We start from the raw sequence: 22,439 nt of genomic DNA on the forward strand, positions 1-22,439 counted from the left end.
CATGAGTGGGACCTTTGGTAAGGTCTTTCCACAGTAATAGCTGTCTCTTTCGTTACACTTTATAGATTGTATGCTTCTGAATTTCATTTTTTTTGTGTGTGTAATGTGAATTCTAAGAGGATTTGGGCCTCAATAGAGACACATTATAGATACAACGGTTTTGAGTAAAATTCAAAATCTGAACAGCTGCTTCATTCTTTTTATTCATTGGTTATTGATGTGCTGACTGACTCTTGTGGAGTCCCTGGAGGCTGAAGCCAGCAGAACAGTTTCAATGGATGAATAAGCCTTGTTTACCTTGACAGGCACTCAAGGGGCAATTAATATTGATAAAAGCATCCTTCTCCCTGTTTGAACCCATAGATCAGTGGATAATTACACTATCAACGGATGCAAACCAAGTGATTCCATAGCTGATCTCAGTACTTGCTCATCCTCCCCTCCGACATTGCACGATCAGGGCACATCTTTGCATCAGGGAGGGGCAGTGAGGGTTAGTGCAATGCTTCCTAATATTTCCCCAGAGTGACGCCATTTAAAATGAGGAATGTTTCGTGATCCCTAAAATGATGCAGCTATTAACTTCATGAATATGCATTCCATTTTATGGACTTTAAAATCCAGATTAAAGGATTTGCTTTAAATGTAGTGACTGGTATCGCAGCAAGTTGTAATCTGGGTGGGCCATTGTGCCACAAATGACAAGGAAGCATCCTTCAATGAGAAATAGCCACAGATCTTCTGCAGTCACCACCCAGCAAGGATCATTGCCTTGCAGGGAGAAAATTGGAAGAGAATAGAAATACAGGTGTTTGCCAAGTCACAAGGATTTGGTCTCAGAGCAGCATTTAAATTATTTTTGTCCAAACAGTGATACAGAAGGAGCTGTTTGACCCATTTAGGTCAAGGCTGACTCCAAACACATTCCAGCTAATTCCCCCAACCCCCACTTCCCTGCATCCTCTTCTCAATCGCATATGCAGGGCAGGACATTTATAATAGTTGAGTAACACGTCTTTTGGGTGTGGTAGGAAACCAGAGCACCTGTGGGAGACCCACATGACCATAGGGCGAATGTGCAAACTCTCCTCTCGAGAGGTTGGGATGGAACCTAGGTCACTGGAGCTGTGGAGCTGTTCTGTTTGCGATACCATGTTTGTAAGTTGTGGAGTAGAACAAGGCAGTACTTGCAATAGCATAGAATTTGTTTTCCAAGATTTATATAGTGCAGTGTGGGAGCAATGAGATGTGATCACCATAATTCATTGGGGAATAGAACACTTCCATTATTGAGCCCAATTTTATGTACGATGTGCAAAACTTTTCTGCAGTGTTGGATTAACTACCACCTGGGCCCTAGGCAGAGCATTAGTAAGGTTCCGCCCCCCACCCTGAACTTTCCCCCATGCTCCATGGCTCCCACCCTTCATCCGATACTGCGACTGTGGTAAAACACAGAAATGCTGGAGGAACGCAGCCAGTCTCGTAGCATCCTTGAAGAAGGGCTCAGGCCCGAAACGTCTTTACCTTCTGTGGACGCTGCGAGACCTCCTCCAGCGTTGTGATTTTACAATTCAATTTACAAACATGAGTTTGGCTTCTCCTCTGGTACGTTTGTGCATTGCACTCGACTCTTAACTCTGCAGACTTTGTTTAACACTTTTAATGTTCGGAATGTTGCACTATTTGTACTTCATGGAGTTGCCCAAGCAGAGTGGAGAGGTAATATAGGATTACAAGCTGTGATTTAACTAGTGGTCATTTCACTGGTGATAGGAATTTTCCAGAAAGAATGTAGTAAGTAGCTATCTCAGTTCATTGTTATTTCCCAGGTGTTGGTCTACAACTTTGTAAAGTTCAGGGTTTATTCCAGTCCCATCACTGTGCCCTTGAAGAACAGAAACAATCTCTGTTCTCTCCATGACTGCAAAATTGTGCCTCAGCTGTAACCTATTCTGTCCCTCCAGCCCTGTCTGGGCCTCTCAACATTCTGCACAATGAATTAAACAGGAAGTGCTGCCTGCAAACACCTAACATGCTCAAAAGCCTGTGTAAAGAGAGGGATGGAGTGGGGGGAAGAGGGAGAGAAAGTTGATGTTTGCTCAGAACTCACCATCTGCACCTCAATCTCACTCCTGCTTTGATACTTCTCTTTACCAGTGGGCAGCGCAATACCACAAATTCCAAGGTTTGGTCACTTACCCATCAACAAGGTGCATCGTCAACTTTCTGACAAAGATTGCCTCTCCTCCTCTCACCCTTGAACCCATCCCACTGGGCAGAGAGGTCACGGCCCTGTCCCACTGGCCAGGGAGAGGTTGCTGTCCCTTGGCCTGTCCCCTCTCCCGCTGGGCAGGCAGAGGTCGTCATACCCCATCCCTGTCCTCCATCCCTCCGGGCAGGGACAGGTCCCTGGACCCCGTCCTGCTGTGCAGGGAGAAGTCGCCGAACCCACCCCCAATCATCCTCCACCTTCCCACCAAACTAATAGATCTTTAACATCTCTCCAACTAAATTGGATATTAAAAATCTAATAGTTTGGTGGGAAGGTCAAGGATCCCACACAATCCGCTGTCGTCGCAAAATCTTCATGCCGCCAGCCCGGCACCGCTGGTTTCCAGAAACCGCCGCACGCGACACCAACTCTGACCCACAGTCACCGCCGGGCTCATCTGCACAGACACAGTAAGTAGAGACCAAGCGGCTACCCTTTACTGAGCAGGCGCTGAAGCCTCGGGGCTCCCTAGGCTTCAGCCTAATGGTTAATCTGCCACTGATCTTCTGTTCTATTGATGTTCTTTGGTCTCACCCGGGTGGAATATCATCAATTGTTTAAGGGTAATTAATGTTTCTTATTTCAAAGATCTCAATTAAGTCCCTGAGTGAGATTAGTTACTTGCTCTAATTAGTGGTGAAGTATACTATAGGGTATTTGAGAATAGTGGAAAATATTTTTCATGTCACCAGGCTTAAATTTGCAGAGATCCATTTCTGGAGTAAGGCAGATTCTATAAGATATATGTCATTAGCACTGATATGATGGGGGTTTTATTATTTCGTGTATCATTCTTCCTATTGTAGAGTATCTCTCACAAAAGATTTTGAAAAAGGATTTCTTGTGATCCAGCAAAATGGGCTAAATTGCATTTTTATTTATAGTAGTTAGGCCATCGAAATTGGAGATGGTTGTAAATTGCAGAGGCTTTAATTGGATAGTGCACGAAGCAGAAATCTCTGGGATTAGTTCTGTGATCCCAATAGTTTGCAGTGTTAGTTATTAATCTGAAAGTGTTATAAATAGAGAACCTGTCTGGTGTCTCTAAGGCATTCTGTGGGGGATGAAATCCCAAATGATTTACAGTTTCTTAACTAAGCACTTAGTAAGTGCAGTCCACATTTTCTAACAGATTTTATTTCAAGAAATCTAGCAAATATAAAGGTTATGATGTCTCATTAAGTATCGCAGTCTGTAAAGTATAAGACATGAAATGGTGAAGAAAAAATACTCTGAATTTTGGGACATAAGTAGAGGCACATTGAGGGGAGACTTTTGTCACAGATTTGACCAGAATCAACCTCAGGCATGATGAGTTGTGATCTGTGCAGACTCCGAGCAACGAGTCTTCCATCAAACCTCACGCTGAACATGTTATGCCATGAGCTCTTGCGTCAGTGCTCGGTTTTGATGTTAGCATACCATGAATCATGACTGAGTCTCTGTCTGTCTCCAGTAGGAAATAAAAACTGAAGATCCTGGAGAGAGAAACAAATATAACAGTCAGGTCAGGCAGCATCCATAGAAAGAGAAACTGAGTTAACATTTCAAGGTCAAAACCCTTTGAAGAAAACAAAACTGTTTTAAATTGCTGAGGAAGTAGGAAGGATGAAGAGAACAAATATCGTTCTACCTTGAAAAAGGTTCCCAACCCAAAACTGTCACTATTTCTAGCCCACAAGTCCCTCCAACTTTTCATTATTTGTTCAAGATTCCCGATTCTGCAATTCCTGGTTTGAAAAAAGCAGACAGAGCAATTGCTGAAACCAACAGGCAACTGCTGGAAATACCCACTAAATTAGGCAGTGTCTGTAGAGAGGTACAGAGTCTGTAGAGAGTCTGTAGGGGGTGCGGGGGGAGGGAACTGAACTGTTAATTTAGTTGGATAAGCTGATAGTAGGACTGCTCAGTTCTAATACAAGCAGGAGGAGCAAGCTTTGTGAAAATTCTTTTTCTTCTTTGGCTTGGCTTCGTGGACGAAGATTTATGGAGGGGTAATGTCCACGTCAGCTGCAGGCTCGTTTGTGGCTGACAAGTCCGATGTGGGACAGGCAGACACGGTTGCAGCGGTTGCAAGGGAAAATTGGTTGGTTGAGGTTGGGTGTTGGGTTTTTTCTCCTTTGTCTTTTGTCAGTGAGGTGGGCTCTGCGGTCTTCTTCAAAGGAGGTTTGCTGCTCGCTGAACTGTGAGGCGCCAAGATGCACGGTTTGAGGCGATATCAGCCCACTGGCAGTGGTCAATGTGGCAGGCACCAAGAGATTTCTTTAGGCAGTCCTTGCAGCAGTGTGATTCCTGCAGTCACAGATAGCCCCAGATGTTGACCACTCTGGCTTCAGGGGTCAGAATGGTCTCATCAAGCTGGCATTACAAAAAACCACAACTATTTCCCATTTCTCCAACCACTTAAAGTAAGAGTCGTGGAGAAATCTCTTCATTCATATATAACCAATGAATGTGATGTTCCTTTAAGTTGTTTTCCAGAAAAAGGAACATGTTCCATTAGACTCTTCTGTTCAATACTTGGTTGCAAGCAAGATTATTGTGTGGATTTTCTTGCCCACAATGGAACTGTTTTGATGAAGGCCCTATTGAAAAATCATCCAATTACAGATGAAAATTCCTGTTTGTGCCACACGATTTTGATGACTAATTCAATAAATATGAGGCAGCATATTCTAGAATTTTCTGTGGAATTACCACTCCCATTTTAATGCTTTTACCCTAAAGCCTTTGGTAAATATAAATATATATTGTATTTCATGACAACACACGCTAATTGTAGATGTTATTTTATGAATTTTTTATTTTTCTGATCTGCAATATTTGGAAGAATCTTTTCATTTATCTGTGCAAAACAACACTGATTTCACATTCACTTTAGTTTCCGTGTATTTACAGCATCTGCAGACTTTCTGGTTTCACAGTTTTCATGGGGACTTTTGTTAAAAGAAGCACGGAATGCAGAATTGTCTTTTGATTTTTTATAAAGATCATTGTAGAAATTTGGATCTTTCCACCCCAAAGCGTGCTGCCAATCCTTGGGCATCTGAAGCTTCCACCGCCAGAACCAATTTTACATGAAGCAAGCGTGGCACAGTATGTGGAGCAAAGGCATAGAAATGATGATGGGGCACAGACCGAAATAATAAATGGTGGAACATAAGAGGGAAGACCAGCATTAAGCCACATCAACACTTGGCTGCACTGACATTCAATAAGAATGTGGCCGATATTCACATCCCTGCCCGATCCTTTAAATCTCCCGCGAGCTATGCGTCAAATCAGTGTTAGACTCCCGCATAGTTACTCGAGCTACATCAGAATAACAATGGGTTCCAGTAGGTCAAAAAGGTATGATTCCATCTCTCACCATGATCCTAGTGGACATTTTCCAGCACTGTGTAGTGTAAATAAAAGCTCTCGTGACTGGAGGGAGAACAAATGCTTTTATTAGCTTATAATTATGGGGAGGGTTTCACAGTAGTCTTCAGAAGGGTTCTGGGTTTAGGCTGGAAACTAGGGTTATATGTGAGCAGATGGGGGCGGAGCCGGGAGGTGGGGCCAACCATCATTACAACACACCACCAGTGAATCCCAGTTCACTGCATTCACCCCTTCCAGCACAACTTAGGGTCTATGAATGAAGAAGGAGAACATGGGTTCAGAAAAAAAATGGTTGAAAAATATACAGTTATTTTCAAATTTATAGATTTAAGTGGTCTGGGGGTCTGGAGATCCTGGTGGAGTGCCTTAGCACTGAGGGGGGGGGAGAAGAGAGGTGGGCTGGGTCTCTGGCTCAACGATGGAGGAGGATGCACTTTCCTCTTGAACTGGGGGTGGTGAGAATGAGCTCTGTGGCTCACAAGGCATCTGAGGCAACGGACCCTCTCGTTCAACGGGTGCCAGGTCCCTGATGGAGATGGTGTCCTCTCTGTCATCCGGGTACTCCACATAGGCGTACATGGGATTGGCATGGAGCAGTGTCACCCTTTCCACCAGGGTGTTGGTCTTGCTTCTCCTCATATGCTTCCTGAAAAGGACTGCCAGGTTGGGAGTGTAGTACCCGATGCTGACCTTCTTTCAAAATTGAATACGAGCTCGTGAGGAGCAGCATTGGTCACGGTACACAGTAGCGGCCGGGGTAGGGGGTGAGATAGTAGTCCTGCTGGACATGATGGCCCTCACCAGCAGGTACTGATGTAGCTCGTCACTCATAAAGGATGAGCCCCGGTTGCCATGAATATAGCTGGGATACCCGAATAGGGCGAAAATGTAGTCTAGGACCTTTATGACTGACGAACTGGGCAATGTCTTGACATGGGATGGCAAATGGGAAGTGGGATGACTCAACAATGATAGAGAGGAAGAAGGTGTTCCTATTCATAGAGAGGAGAGGTCCCTTAAAATTGACACTGAGCCGTTCGAAGGGCCTGGATGAGTTGATCAGGTACGCCTTTCTAGGGCGGTAGAAGTGCAGCTCGCACTCTACGCAAACCTGGCAAGACCTGATCATTTCACTAACATCTTCCATGGAGTAGGGAAGATTTCTCGCCTTGACAAAATATGCAATGCATGTGACCCCTGGATGGCAGAGCTCATTATGGCTGGTGTGTTCAGAGGCACAGCTTCCTTTGTATAAGGCATTTGGAGGGTCATTAAGGGCTCCTGGCTGATAGACAATGTCATAATTGTGGGTGGAGAGCTCGATCCTCCACCTAGAAATCTTGTAATTCTTAATTTTGCCCCTCTTTACATTATTAAACATGAATGCAACAGAGTGCTGGTCAGTGAGGAGTGTAAATTTCTTACCAGCCAGATAGTGTCTCCAGTGCCTCATAGCTTCTGCAATGGCTTGAGCCTCCTTTTCTACAGATGGGTTCCGAACCTCGTGACCTTGGAATGTCCATGAAAAAAATGCAACCAGCCTGCCCACCTGGTTGAGGATCGCGGCCAGGGCTAGGTCCGAAATGTCGCTTTCCACTTGGAAAGGTACACTCTCATCCACCGTGTGCATGGCGGCTTTTGCAATGTGGTTTTGGAGGTAGTTAAAAGCCATTTGGGCTTCAGCTGAGAGGGGGAAATTAGTGGCTTTTATTGAGGGATCCACTGGGCGTAATATGAGAAAAACCCCAGGCATCTCCTGAAAGCCTTTGTGATCCTGGGAATGGCGAGCTCTAACAGGGGGCGCATCCTATCAGGATCGGGGCCAGTGATGCCATTCTCCACCACGTAGCTGAGGATAGCCAGACGTTTAGTCCTGAACACGCAATTGCTAGAATTATAGGTGAGATTCAGGGCTTTTGCCGTATGGAGAAAGTTCTGGAGGTTGGCGTCATGCTCTTCCAAGGCATGGCCACAAGGTGACATTATCGAGGTAGGAGAAGGTAGCCTTCAACCCATACTCATCCACCATTCTGTCCATCTGCCTCTGGAAGATAGAAACTCTGTTAGTGATACCGAAATGGACCCTCGGAATTGATAGATACGACCGTTAGCCTCAAATTCTGTATATGGATGGGTCCTCGGAACGGATTGGCAGCTGGTGATGAGCAGCTTTCAGGTTGATGGTCGAATAGACCCGATGCTGTGCAATATCATTCACTATGTCTGAAATTCGAGGGTAGGGGTATGCATCCAGGTGTGCGTACTGAATAATACTTTGGTTATAGTCAATTACTAACCTAGTGTTGTTTTCTCCTTTTACCACTACCACTTGTGCTCTCCACGGGCTGGTGCTAGGTTCAATGATACCTTCCGTCGAGCAAACATTGTGTCTCAGACTTTATAAAATCTCAGTCTGCTGTACTGTACTTCCTGCTCTTGGTAGCAATAGGTTTGCAGTCTGAGGACAGATTTGGGAAAAGAGGTGGGGGGGGGGGGGGGGGGTTGATATTCAGCATGGAAAGGCTGCATTTGGGTTTTGATTTTAGGGGCCCTCCATTCCAAACTGTTATAGAAGGGAGGGGACCAGAATACTCCAAGGTCACGCTTTTAATGTGACACAAGAAGTCCAGACCCAACAATACCGGAGTATGCAGTTCATCAAATACATATAGGTGTATCTTATAAAACTCACCCCATCCCTTCAAACTAGAGATGTACTATATAATGTTGTTGAACATGTGTAGAATGTGAATGAGATGGGAGAAATATGTGGTAATTGGAAGGATACATCCTTAGGTTGTACTTTTGTACAGTCCGTGAGTCTATGAAGCTTTCAGTAGAACGTGTGTTGATTAGGCATTTAGTGGAATGTCTATTTACCTTCACTGTCACTATGGAGTTGCTGAGTTGGTGAGGTCTGTCCTGATCTAGGAACATCGAGGCTAGGTACCTGGAGACTCCATACTCCTCACTCGAGTGGCCCTCACTGTCCTGGGTTGCTCTGTGTGGGTAAGATTGTGTCGACCTCGTGGCATGGCAAGATGGCTGCTCTCCTCCCTCTGACGATGATGGCACCAAGTTTGAATTTGGGTGGCGGTAAGATGGCCGCTGAGCTGCTTTGTGCTGTTTCCTCACTTTCACCCTCTGTCGGTATGTAGTGCAGCAAGAGGGTTCAGGTGAATTCGTGGCAGACAGTTTGGGGCTGGAATCGGATCTAGGAGTGGTGCAGGCCGCGGCTTCTCCAGGCTTCCCCTCATACGGCAAACCCTCACCCAATGTCCTTTCTTGCCACAGCTGGAACACACTGAATCTTTTGCCGGGCAATGTGATCAGGGATGTTGACTCTTGGCACAGAAAAAGCACTCTCTTGCATAAGAGTGCTGTCTAGTATGAGTAACAGCATCCGTTCATGCAGGGGTAGCAGGAGCAGCTGGTCCTTGGAAGGGGTCACCTGGGTGAATGAGCTCACTGGCTTCTAGGTCATCGTTCTTTAGCTTAGCCTGTTCCACGTGGCTAGCCTGGTCCTTCTTTCCCATCTCGAGCAGTTGCTGCCTCATGTACCTCGACCGGACCCCCGTGACAAGAGTGTCTCGGATTTGTTCTTCCTCACGAATGCGTCATGTAGCCACTTCGTATCTGCACTTTTTGGAAAGCATCCACAGATCCAGCAGGTAGTCATCGTTGGCCTCTCCTGGCCACTGGTGACGTAGAGTGAGACGGTGCTCCCACCTAGACCTTGTTTTGCGACTTCATGTTTCTAGCCTTCAACACCTTGATGGCAGTTGCATATGTAGTACAGTCCCTGTTAACTGCATCCCCTTTCATTCCTTCCCTTGAAATGAGTGCGACCTCCTGAGTTCATTGGTGTGGAAAACACCTCTGGTCGCGTTCAGGTAGGCCTGGCAGCAGTCTACTCAGTACGTGAACTCCTTAGCTACGTCGGGGGACAGAGGGTCTATCAGCGGCATACCAGGCTTGAGTAGTGCTTCCATCGTTAGGGAATAAGCTAATAAAATTGTAGCATGAATAAAAGCTCTCTCGACTGGAGGGAGAATAAACACTTTCATTAGCTATAACTAAGTGTAGAGTTTCACAGTAGTCTTCCGAAGGGTTCTGGGTTTAGGCGGGAGACCAGGGTTATATGTGAGCAGATGGGGGGCAGAGCTGGGAGGTGTGGCCAGCCATCAGTACCACACACCACCAGTGAATCCCAGTTTACTGCATACTGTTCATTTTACCCAATAACCTTCCTGTTTGGGATGATTTTTACATGTTTCAGATATTTCATAGAGAACCCATCAAGGATTAATTTGGTAGAAAATCACCTGGCTTTTTGAGCTGATTGGGAAGACCAGTGAGGTACTTTGATTTGCAAAATGTATGGTGTACTTTTATATTGTGACTCTGTGATCCAAGCTGTTGTTGCTTTTGTAAAAAAGCACAATTTAGAATGAAGAACCCATTTTGTCCTTGTTAAAGAAATTATGCTCTATTTCTATTTGATGGTTCCAGTGATGACAGAACAATTACAAAGATACACGGCAACTAATTATCTGTTGTTGAAGGTTGTTTTGTCAGCAGATGAGACTGATGGCAATTCTACAGTCTGCACAAGGAAAATTCTCACAAAGTTCCCCCTTGGGTGCTTCCTATCAGTGTTGGAAGAACTCTTTATAGAGTTGCAGTCTACATGCTGTTCATCAAGAGTCATATTCACTCTATGACTGTGAATAATAAAGAATAGCACCAACCACTTTCTATGGCAACTTTAAACCTACAAGTCCATCTTCGAGAGGGATGATGGAGTTTGGCTGTCATTAGAAATTCGTAACCATTCTATTTCTGCTGCACAGAGACTTGGAAGCCATGATCACAACTGATAGGTCCTTCGCAAACCCATTCCCAGGGCCATCTTGGTTCCTTTCTGTGCCTCTGCTTCTTCTAAAAAACATCTTCCTGGAGTGGAGAAACAACTGGGGTGGGGGGGGGGGGGGGTGGGTGGTACATTAAGAAATCCTGTTGCTGGAATCTTGAGCAACAAAGAGACACTGAAGCCTCTCAGCAGATCAGACAGCATCCATGGAGAGAAATTGACAGTGTTTGGGGTTGTGAGCCTTTTCTCGCCACTAAGGTGGAAAGGGGAAATAGCAAGCATAAAAAGGGGCAGGGTTTGCAGTGGAGGAGTCAAGAATAGGAAACTGGACAATGGAAGGTGGAAGAGGTGGCGAGATTGATGGGGGATGGAGGAGATGACCAGGGAGGGGAGTTGAATGAAAAGTGAGTACTGAAATGGGCAATGGAAATGGGAAAAGATAAAGGACAGTTGGAACCCCAGGAGCTCATTGTCTCCAGAACTCGCTCTCCATCATAACTGATGCTTGCATGTGGGTCCATCTGGAGGCAAGGGTCCATGGCATTGCTAACTTATTCACTGAAAGTTAGGAGAATATGGCCTCAAGCTAATAAACAGCCAAAGACTGACAATCCAGGCCCGCAACAATCAAGATCCACCATGGGACCTTTTTAGAATACGGATTACTTTCTATATCACGAAGGCAATTTTCAACAAATGTAGATGTCAGTGATGGAATTAAGCACTGTGTCCAATGAACCACCACCTCCTTCTGCTCTGGAGGAACTGCATTTCCGTCTTCAGTCCTGCCTGCCAGTTTGTGGTCTAACGAGAAACCGTGAGCTTTGCCCTTGTGTGTGCTTCTGATGCACGGACATTCTACAGGAGGCTGCTGAGAGATGCCAACAATGCTACTTCGATTAAATAATTCACATCCAATCATTCCAATGGTTTCATTTTTTAAAAAGTCTCCTTAACGCCACACTCAGTCAAATTAGAAAAGAAATCGGAGCAGCGGTAGGGTCTGTGGTGGTACACCACCGGCCTACTGCAGGGGGAAACCCCTGTACCTGCAGGAGTGTAAGGGGACAGAATAACACCTGGCCGGCTGCCAGTCAGTCAGCCTGAATGGATCAAGCTCCACCCGGTTGGGTGTCAATCACCCTCCAGGATATAAGCCTGTGCCGGCATCCCGCCAGCCTGGCTCTGTGGAGGTTTTTGTGGATTAAAGCCTGTTGTTCAGTCTTTACCTTGTGTGTGTCTGATTCTGTCTAACAGCGGACCACAGGGTCTTTGGCCCTCAAGCCTGCTGGGTCATTTATCAAGATCATGGCATATCTTCTGCCTCAATGTTATGGTCCTGTCCACTTCCATTCATTTCTTGAATGTCCAGAAATACCACTGGCAGTCACTCTCATCCTGCCAGGTCTTTATTCCACCTTTGGGATCCAGATGGTGATAAGGGATGTGAACTTCGGTGAGCAAGGGCAGTGCACTGCAGGCCCAAGGTGAGGAGCGAAGCAAACTAAAAATATGGTGCGCAGGTTGTTGCACGCAGGAAAGTGTGCACTCCTCCGTGTGCTGAAGAGTAACAGTGTACATGTATGGACACGTTTCATTAATGCTTTCTGCTAAAATTAAACAGTCTTCACCTTTTTAAATGGAAGCACAAAGGCAGGTGCTGGGACTAAATCAGAAAATGCTGTGTCTGCTCAGGCAAATGCATCATTCTTACAGCAATGAGGATTGGGGGTTGGGAACATGGCATTGATAGGGCAAGTATTATAGAAGATATGATGTGACACAATTCTAAAGGAACCATATAGATTCAAGTGGCATTTTGATAATGAGCTTAAAGAATGCATTCTAATTGATCCCTTCCTGTGTGATTGTATTGGTGGATATTCCACTTTGACTCATTCATTTATTCACTGCTGTTCAATCTCAGGATTTGTTTGTATAATTGTCAATTTTATTGCTTTTCAAGAAGAACAGAAGAAATACTGTGAGTAGTATTTCCACCCAATGGCGTCTTCCCTTCTGCCATCAGATTTCTGAACGGAGAGTGAACTTTTCCACTAGTTTATTTATTTTAAAAAAATGTAATTTATAGCAATTTTGCACCTGTAACGCTGCCACAAAACAACAAATTTTGTGACGTGTTCATGACAATAAATTCTGATTCAGAGACAACCATTTTCTATTCCTCTCAGTGACCTTATCAGAACATGTTTGAGCAGGGGTGGTTTATTTAAGCTGTGATTGCGATCTGATCCTTTCTGGCGTGGGGAGCTGTGGCGCAGCCACACTACAACTTTCTGAGGTCCAGAACAGGTTCAAACTAGGTTATAACCTCAAGGTGCCAACTTCCAGGGTCGGCGCCAGGGAGGGGGGCATTCACGGGCATCACCCCCAACTGAGGTATTGTGACCGACCCTCCATTCACTCGCGGCTGTCGCCCCCTGAAATGACTTATTGTGACCCCGCCCCCACCCGCAGCCCTAGCATCACAAGGGTGCATCACTCACATCGAGCGCCACTAGTCTCCACACAATGTAAGCCGTGCATTTATTTGCTGCTTCGGAGGGATGCGGCTGCACGGAGAGGGTTCCCATAGTCACCACCACCTCAACCCCTCCCACTGAGCGAGTTTTCGAGCATCAGCTTGCGCTCCCCTAATGCCCCCCTCCCCGGTTAGACTTCTTCTGGCGCCGACCCTGCCAACATACCTTGGTATGTTTGTCTTGCTGCCTCTTTCAGATGCCTTCAACCCCTCTTCAGTGTGTATTCACACATTGGAACTGAGAATGGTGCTCAATCTTTCCTGCATGACAGCCAAGCCAGAGAGTGTACCATCAGAAACGATAAATTGCTTCATTCTCAATGTATCCAAGCATTCCATCCTGAGGAACATCCCCAGTGACTAATAGGCAGATTCCCCTCTTTGTAAGGAGTTCGGATTGACCATTAGCAGCAGGAAGGTGAAAGTCACGGCCAAACCACCATGGTTTAGCATTGATAATGTGCTGTTGGCAGCTCACACATCTAGTTGTGAAATCAGCAGCAAATTTCCATTAGATGCTGAAAGCAGCCCTGGAGATTCAAACACTGCAGTGGTTACGTTGAACTGAGGAAGAAAGTGTGGACACAAATCAACCTGACAAAGAATGAGGAGCAGGGTTTATTGTCATGAGCAAGTCGTGAAATTCGGTGTTTTTGCGGCAGCGTCTTGGTGCAAACATCCATATTATAACCATCTTACAACATTCCTATATATAAAAAAAATAATAGTGCACAAAAAAAAGAAGACAGTCTTTGGTTCATTGATTGATCAGGAATCTGATGGGAGTGGGGAAGAAGCTGTCCTTGTGCCGCTGAGTGCTCAACTTTAGGCTCCTGTACCTTGTTCCCAATGGTAGCAGAGTGAAGAGGGCATGGCCTGAGTGATGGTGGTCTTTGAGGATAGAGGCTGCTTTTTTAAGACTGCCTCATGTAGATGACCTCGATGGAGTGAAGTCTGGTGCCTGTGATGTCAAGTTAACAAGCCTCTGGAGTTCATTCTTACCTTAAGAGTTGGTGCCTCAATACCAGGCAGTGATGCAACCAGCCAGAATGGTCCCCTCGTTACACCTGTAGAAGTTTATGAGAGTCTTCGGTGACACACCCATCTCCTCAATCACCTCACAAAGTATAGCCGCTGGCGAGCCTTCTTTGTGATTGCATCAACGTGAAGGCTCCAGGACAGATCCTCGGAGATGTTGACACCCAGGAGTTTGAATTTCTTGACCCTCTCCACTACTGAGCTCTCAATGAGGACTGGGTCGTGTTACCCTGGATTCCTCCTGAAGTCCACAATCATCTCCTTGCTTTTGCTGACGTTAAGCACAAGGTTGTTATCGTTACGCCATTCAATAATCTGATCTATCTCCCTCCTCTACGTTTCCTCGTTGCCATTTGTGGTTCTTTCGGCAACTGTGGATATCATCGGTAAATGTAGATGGCATTGAATTGTGCCTGGCCACACAGTCATGGGTGAATAATGAGTAGAGCAGAGGGCTAAGTACACATCCTTGGGGTGCGTTTGTGTTGATAATCAGTGAAGAGGAGACATTGTTTCCAATTTGTACTGACTGTGATTTTTCCAATGAGAAAGTCCAGTTGCAGAGGTAGGTACAGAGGCCCAGAGTTTGCATCTTCTTGACCAGCACTGAGGGAATAATGGTATTGAAGGCTGACCTGTAGTCTATGAGCAGCTGTATGTACAAGTTGCTGTTTTTGAGGTGATCCAGAATTAAGTGGAGAGCCAGCGATATTGCCGTTGAGCAATTGCAGTGGGTCCAGATCTTTGCTTAGCTACTTGTTAATTCTGGCCATGACCAGCATTTCATCACCGTAGCAAAGAACGCTAAACAATGAGCCCACCAAACTCCCATCCTCGATATGCTCCACTCTGTTTCACTCTGCCACAGGTATGAGAATAGGCACACAAATCAAAAAAATAATTGCAGATGCAAGAAATCTGAAATAAAGCCAGAAAAGCTGGAAACATTCATCAGGTCAGGCAGCATCTGTGGACTGAAAAGTAGTTAACTTTTCAAGTCTGGTACCCCTGCTACAAACATCCTAAATGTCCACTGCTGGGACTGGATCACCAATTTAGAAGATCTGGAGTGCACACACTTTGGTTATGAAGCCAGTAATGATAGCCATCATCCATCCAATAGATATGAACAATATTCCCAAGGACATTCTGAAGAATGAACTGAATCACATCCTGATACAAGGTCAACAGTGAGTGAACTATAAAAATGGCAAGCAACATAATAGACCACTGGAATTCAACCAATGATGGTTTGGATCTTTGGAGGCTGACTAGAGAAGGGTGTAGGATGAACAAAGGAGGAATGGAAAGCTGAGCTGGGGTAGCAGTGGGCTCTGTGAAATCAGAGGTTCTGAAGCTTCATCCTATGGTCTTCATTTCATTTGCTCACTTATTGCAATGCAGAAGGAAGCAACCTGATCCATTAACTCCATGCTGACTCTCATCCCAGCATCCCAACGGTTCCCTTTGATCCTCACTTTCCTGTGGTCTTGTAACATCTTCTCTCTCGTGTCCACTTCCCCACCCCCCCCCCCCCCCCCACCCCACCACTGTCAGCCTTCTGCTCCTTATCTATACAATCTACAGTAGCTAATTCACTTAACAGCATGTGTTTGGGTTGAGAAGAGAATGTAGCAATCAGCAGAAACTCAAAAGCAAACTTCTCACCGGCAAAACTACAATTGAGATTGAATCCCAGGTCCCTGGAAGTGTGGGTCATGCAGAATTTATTACCTGAACCACAGCAAACTATGTTTCACATGGAGATGACCATTTTATGGAATGGAATGGTGGCTTGCCCAGCCAGTAACTCAGTTGCAAAGAATTCCAATTTAACACAACATTTACCCCCTTTTACCCCAATCCCATTTAATTTGGGTGTGAATGACCCATGCTTGAAGCAAGGTCAACCTGTTCACACTGAACCAAAAAAAGCAGGGTCGGTGCGACCTTTTACATAGGAACCCACATCCTGGCGCAAAAGTATGTTGAACCTGCAGCATTATAGCAGCGGACAAGCTTTTTACACAGGATCCAATGCGAAATACATCGGCTTTGATGCTACCTGTAAAGGTTAAAAACTTGTTTTGATTCTTCGTTAATTTTGCGCCTGATTCTTTGAGAGAACACTTGTTTGTAGTGTTACTATACTGACTATAATGTAATTTGTCGTAATATCTGCCAGGCTAACCGCTTTCTCATTCTACAAGATGTGACGGAAGTGTGAGCACGAGAAATTTTTCTCTGAATTTTTGTATCTCTTTAAAGTTTATGTATCTCTTTAAAAGCTTTTTATATCTTTTGTATCTCTATTATGCAGTAAATGCTTTGTTTATTCATTGTTATGAAAGTCTTAATACGAAGCTATGCAAAATGTTTATCAGTTCTGTCAATGAATTAAAACTACATAAAGTAACAGCCACAGAGTTTGATTTGTTGGATTAAAGAGATCAAAATTTGGGATATCGTCACTCATGCTTTGGAAGATGATTCTTTGAAATTAGGATATTATTAGAATAAGTAAAGTGTCGTCTATACTACCTACCTTGCAGAGCAATTGCCGGGATTAAAATGTTTACAAGAGGGGTGTGAGAAGTCCTTTGTGATGTTATTTGCTTTCTGCCATGCATTGTATGTTGTAGATGTCCATCATGGTAGGAAGAGAGATCCCAATAATCTTGTCCGCTGACTCCACCAACCTCTGCAGGATCTTGCGGTCAGAAGTGGTACAGCTTCCAAACCAGGTGGTGATGCAGTTGCACTGGATGCTCTCAATACATCCTCTGTAGAATGTAGTGAGGATGGAGGGTGGGAGATGAATTTTCCTCAGTGTTTGCAGGAAGTAGAGGCATTGGTATTGAGCTGGTGTTGAGGGACCGGGTGAGATCCTCTGCCAAGTGCTCACCAAGAATCTTGGTACTCTTGATTACCTCAACGGTGGAACCGTCAATGGTCAGCGGAGAGTGATTTTCCCCCTGGGCCCTCCTGAAGTCAACAACCATTTCTTTTGTTTTATTAACATTCAGATGCATGTTGTTGGCTCTGCACCAGTCCACCTAATCTCTGTACACTGACTCATCATACTTGCTGATAAGGTCCACCATGGTGGTATCGTCAGCAAACTTGATGATGTGGTTTAAGCTGTGTATTGCTGAACAGTCATGAGTTAGCAGTGGACTAAGCAGGCAGCCCTGGTGGGGGGTTCGTGTTCAGTGTGATGGTCATAGAAGTGCTGTTTCCGATCCAGACTGCCTGAGGTCTCCCCATCAGGAAGTCGAGAATCCAATTACAGAGGTAATTTCTGGTTCCCATAAGATGGATTGGCTTTCACTGGCAAGAAGGGAAAATATGAATAGTCAGTGCGTGTTTGGAGCATGGGTCAGGGTTGGGAACATGGCCAAGTCTGCAGCTGGACCTGTGAACGAGTCTTTGGAGTAAAACATCATGCATACACCGTGACTGAAGTTTAAAAACACCCAAAATGTTGGAGATACTCAGCCGGTCAAACAGCATACTTTATATAACAAAGATATGTTACAGCGGTCAACCCCTCCACAGATACAACAACTTCTAAGTATCAGCTTGTAAATCTCAATTGGCCTACTTCAGCTTCTCAAAACCAGCTGAACTGCACTCTTACAAAAACACAATGCTGGAGAAACTCAGCAGTTCAAACAGCGTACCTCTTATAGCAAAGATAAAGATACATAACTAACGTTTTGACCTTCTGCCCATTTTGTTCATAGTTTGATGAAGGGCTCAAACCCAAAACGTTGGTTATGTATCTTTATCTTTGCTATAAGAGGTACGCTGTTTGAACTGCTGAGTTTCTCCAGCATTGTGTTTTTGTAAGAGTGCAGTTCAGCTGGTTTTGAGAAGCTGAAGTACGCCAATTGAGATTTACAAGCTGATACTTAGAAGCTGTCGTATCTGTGGAGGGGTTGTCCGCTGTAACACATTGTTACTGCAATGTTATTGTCTGCGGCATTACCGGTATCCATATTTTTTTTGGTTAACTATGGGAAGCCAGTGCCTCGAACCCTCATGAAGAAGGAGGCAGTATAACACAATTTTTCCAGATAATTTGGGAGAAAATATAATATTTTGCCTGATGTTCTTCACATTCTAAGTTATTTTGAGATTGATGCATTTGTTTTCATGTACCAAATGCCATAAATATTATAAAATTTACCTGTTACTTCAACCACATGGTATTTACAGAGAGATAAAGGTAATTGTTGAGCTTTTATAAAGAAAGGGATTGCATTTATGTCACACTTTTCACAACCTCAGTTCATTCCAAGCTGTTTTTGTGTTAATACTTCGATTTTAAGATGCTGGTCACTGGTGATTACTCAGGACTCACTATTACTACTATAAGTAAGAAGTTCTGTCATTCAACATTGATAATTAATTTCAGGGGAAATTTCTGTGAGCAGTTCTTGAAAATAATGAAAGGCACTAGGAAAAGAGAGCACATTTCTTTATGTTGAGTTGTGCACAATTCAAATCACTGTACAGATAATGAGAATGGGCAGCACGGTTGGCGTAGCGGGTTTGCGTAACATCTTTACAGCGCCAATGATCGGGAACGGGGTTCGAAACCTGTGCTGTCTGTAAGGAGTTGGTATGTTCTCCCCATGTACACATGGGTTTTTCGTGCATTCTCCAGTTTCTTCCCACCGTTTGAAATCTACTGGGTGTGTAGGTTAATTGGGTAGCACAGACTCTTGGGCTGAAATGGTCTGTTACCATGCTGTAAGTCTAAATGTTTAAAAAAAAATTCAAAAATGTAAAAAAAAATTGACCAAGTTGGCAAGTTCCCTCTTGTGAACAATCCAAGGACTCATCCCTTGCTGACCCCTGTGCCATTCTGCTTCCTGTCCCATTCCTCCTCCCAGTGACAAACTCATGGATGTTCTTCACTGCACGTCTGTTCACGATGTACTTTCATGGTAGTCGGGGTTGGAAGATTGGGCATTCAGTGCTGATGTCCTTGGTGTTGGACTATTCCCCACTTCTTGTTCAAATCCAGCACTGATGATGATTCGAATCACCTTCTCCTTCCCAGGACACCTTCCCCTTCATACACAGGGGTTGCAATGTCTACCTGTTGATCATTGCCAAATCACGATTCCTCCTGACACACCTCCTTGCAGGAAAGAAGAGTGATCTCTTTCCAGCCGAAAGAACTTCCAATACTTGCTGTTCACTGTTAATGTTCCTCTGTAATGGCAATCATGTAATTTATAAAAGCCAAATAGCGATTGGGTGACTGCTCTATAGGGCCTATCAAGTAACCAAGTATGATCCTCAAGTGTCCAGATGCCTGCAACCTTTTTGTCTCGCTCCCACTCTGGCTCCTGTGGGTCTTTTAGTTGTGTTCCAGTGCAGCTCAACCAAAGCTTGAGAACAGGCACATTGTCTTTCAGTTAAGCACCTTGCAGCTTTCCAGATTTGCCATTGTTCAACAGATTTGGATAATAATGCTTCTTTTTCACCTGCACCTTCTGCATATCCTTTGACGTGGCTCGTGCTGTCATCAGCCTCTCCCCTCTTGCAACACAATGCTTCTCGCAGTTTGATCTCTCCTGTCGCTGACCCAAGTTATGGACCTTCTCATTTCCCCCCTTCCACTGTTTCTCTGCAGCTTAATCCTTGAGTCCCCAGTTCTGATGCAAGGTCATTAATCTGAAATGGAAGCGGTTTCTTTCACCCTTGAGGCTGCCGGAGTGGTTGAGGATTTCCGTCATTTTCTCATTTTTATTCAGTGGTTTACTGTTTTTCCCTAACACCTCTAATCCTTTCATCTCTAACTTTAAAACTGATTCGACTGCACACTGAGCCTCGTAATTGGGTTGAAAATATAACAACAATATTAATAAAGTAAATAGTTACGTCCAGGCTGTTCCTTGATGTCTTTAATAGATCCAAAATAGAAGCAAAAAAATGACTAAATGCAAGAGGAATTTAAGAGGGATTGATTATGATATAAAAGCCAGCATGACTGAGGAGATATTTGAATCATAAAGGTTAAATACAACTGTGAACAGGTCTCAATTCATGTGGCTAAAAGCAATCTTTCTCTGTGCGTTCTTTCTCGCAAACTCATTTACTATAAAGAGTTATCGTTTGCGCTGTCAGGCAACAAATGATGGATAGGGTGCCATTGTGAGTAGGCAAAAGCTCCATGACAACGCAAACAATATTCTGATAAATGTGGCTGTTCTTGCTATTCAAGCTGCTTCTAATTCACCAAGACGTGAGTTTTAAAAAAATAGGCTGATGCACTGCCTTTCTGTCAATTAAGTTAAACTGATATTTTTAGCAAAATTAATTATTGGCTGGAATTCTAGGGCTCTTGTTTAAAAATTGACAGTCATTGGGTTAATATTTCAGGTTCAACAATCCTGAAGTGACGTTATGGTAGAAGTTAGTTTTAGGGTCAGGGGAAGTGACATGTGGTGGTCCCTGTACAACAACAAAGCCCTTGCGGCTGATGAAGGCCATTCAGCCCCTCTTTCTGCAAATGAGGTGCAATTGGGAAACAGGTAGCGTGTTCTTATTGAATGCCTAAGCATATTTGAAGGTGGGAGGGTGGCAGAGGAGGGGCTGTGGTGGCAGGAAACTGTACATCCTACTTATTTTTCAATGACCAATCTGTCCCCTTGCTCTATCCCCTGTACTAGATACCCTATTGTTTCATAAGTGATTCAGGAATTTTATCCCACTCAGAGAAGAACTGTTTGATTTTTGCATTCTAAATAGATCTCGTGATGGTCTGAAACTCTAATTCTCTGTGCTACTTTGTCAGTTTATTATAACCATATAACAATCACACCCCTTCTAGTCCTTGCCGAAACTCTTACACTCTCCTAGTCCCACCGACTTGCACTTTGCCCATAACCCTCTATACCTTTCCATCCATATAGATTTTCAATTTTTTCTTAAAAGATAATATTGTATCTGCTTCCACCACCTCCACTGGAAGCTTATTCCACACAGATGCCACTCTCTGAGTAAAGTAAACTCCCTCTTGTATCATACCTAAACTTTTAGCCCCCTAGCTCTCAGCTCAAGTCCTCTTGTTTGAATCTCCCCTATCGTCAATGGAAAAAGTCTATCCGCATCTACTCTATCTCTCCCCCTCAAAATTAAAAAAAAAACATCTATCAAATCCCCCCTCAGCATTCTACGCCCCAAGGAATAAAGACCTAACTTGTTTAACCTTTCTCTATAACTTAGGTGCTGAAACCTAGGTATCATTCTGGTGAATCTTCTCTGTACTCTCTATTTTGTTCACATCTTTCCTGTAATTTGGTGACCAGAACTGAACACAATATTCCAAATTTGGCCTCACCAATGCCTTGTACAATTTTAACATTACCTTCCAACTCTTAGACTCTATGCTCTGATTTATAAAGGCTAGCTTTCCAAAGGCTTTCTCCACTACCCTATCCACCTGAGATTTCACCTTCAGGGAACTGTGTACCATTATTCTTTGATCTCTCTATTCATTTGCATTCTTTAACGCCCTGCCATTCGCCATCTATGTCCTATTTTGATTAGTCCTATCAAAATGTAGAAATTCATCAATCCTATTTAAGAACCTTCTCAAGGGAAGAGCATTCACAACTGTTTCATGGTTGATCTGTACCTTGTCCTCTTTCTCTGGGGGTAGGGAATTGCAAACACACACATCTGTCCTCCTTGGGACAGATGAAAGGATTGTGGTGCACAGATATTTGAGTGGCTGTTGCTTCTGAATTTTATCAGGGTAAAGTAAGAGTGGAATTTTGTCTGATTTACATCAAGTCAAGTCAAGTTTATTGTCATCTGATTGTACAAGTAGAACCTGACGAAACAGCGTTCTCCGGTCCTCGGTGCAAAACATGCAGACACACCACTAGACATAACATGCATACAGGCAAATAATGCATACATGCAGGACAGGTATTATATCTATAACATTAAATAAATAAATACATATTGCTCTGTACAAATTAGAGTCTCGAAGGGTTAGTATGAGCAGTTCCTTTGGTCATTCACTGCCTGTGCGAAGATGTTGTTCCTAGCCTGGTGGTGTTGGCTCTGATACTCCTGTAAGATGCTGTGTGTAGGGTGGAAGGGGTCCTCAATGATTTTGCGTGCTCTCTTCGGACAATAATCCCAGTAGATCACATCAACTGGAGGGAGGATGAAGCTGAAGAGGAGGGAGACTCCAGTGATCCTCTCTGCCTCTCTTATGGTCCTATGGATTAATCTCTGATCCATTTCTGGCAGCAACTGTACCACAATGTGATGCAGCCGGCCAGGATGCTCTCGAT

At 44.3% G+C, this 22,439-nt stretch overlaps 1 protein-coding gene across 7 annotated transcripts in view; it reads left to right on the forward strand.

The window, feature by feature from the left end:
• The window catches only part of LOC138742262 (N-acetyl-beta-glucosaminyl-glycoprotein 4-beta-N-acetylgalactosaminyltransferase 1-like), a 710,446-nt gene that overhangs the window by 71,142 nt on the left and 616,865 nt on the right, over positions 1 to 22,439 (forward strand). For 3 of the 7 annotated variants that reach the window (XM_069896459.1, XM_069896424.1, XM_069896469.1), the window contains exon 1: positions 20,322 to 20,374. The exons of the other annotated variants lie outside the window; for them this stretch is intronic. The gene's annotated coding sequence lies outside the window, so the exon portion shown is untranslated. Of the gene's footprint in view, positions 1 to 20,321; positions 20,375 to 22,439 lie in introns of those variants that run through there. 7 annotated transcript variants of the gene reach the window in all.

The sequence above is a fragment of the Narcine bancroftii genome, chromosome 1, assembly GCF_036971445.1.
Source record: "Narcine bancroftii isolate sNarBan1 chromosome 1, sNarBan1.hap1, whole genome shotgun sequence".
Classification (NCBI taxonomy): domain Eukaryota; kingdom Metazoa; phylum Chordata; class Chondrichthyes; order Torpediniformes; family Narcinidae; genus Narcine; species Narcine bancroftii.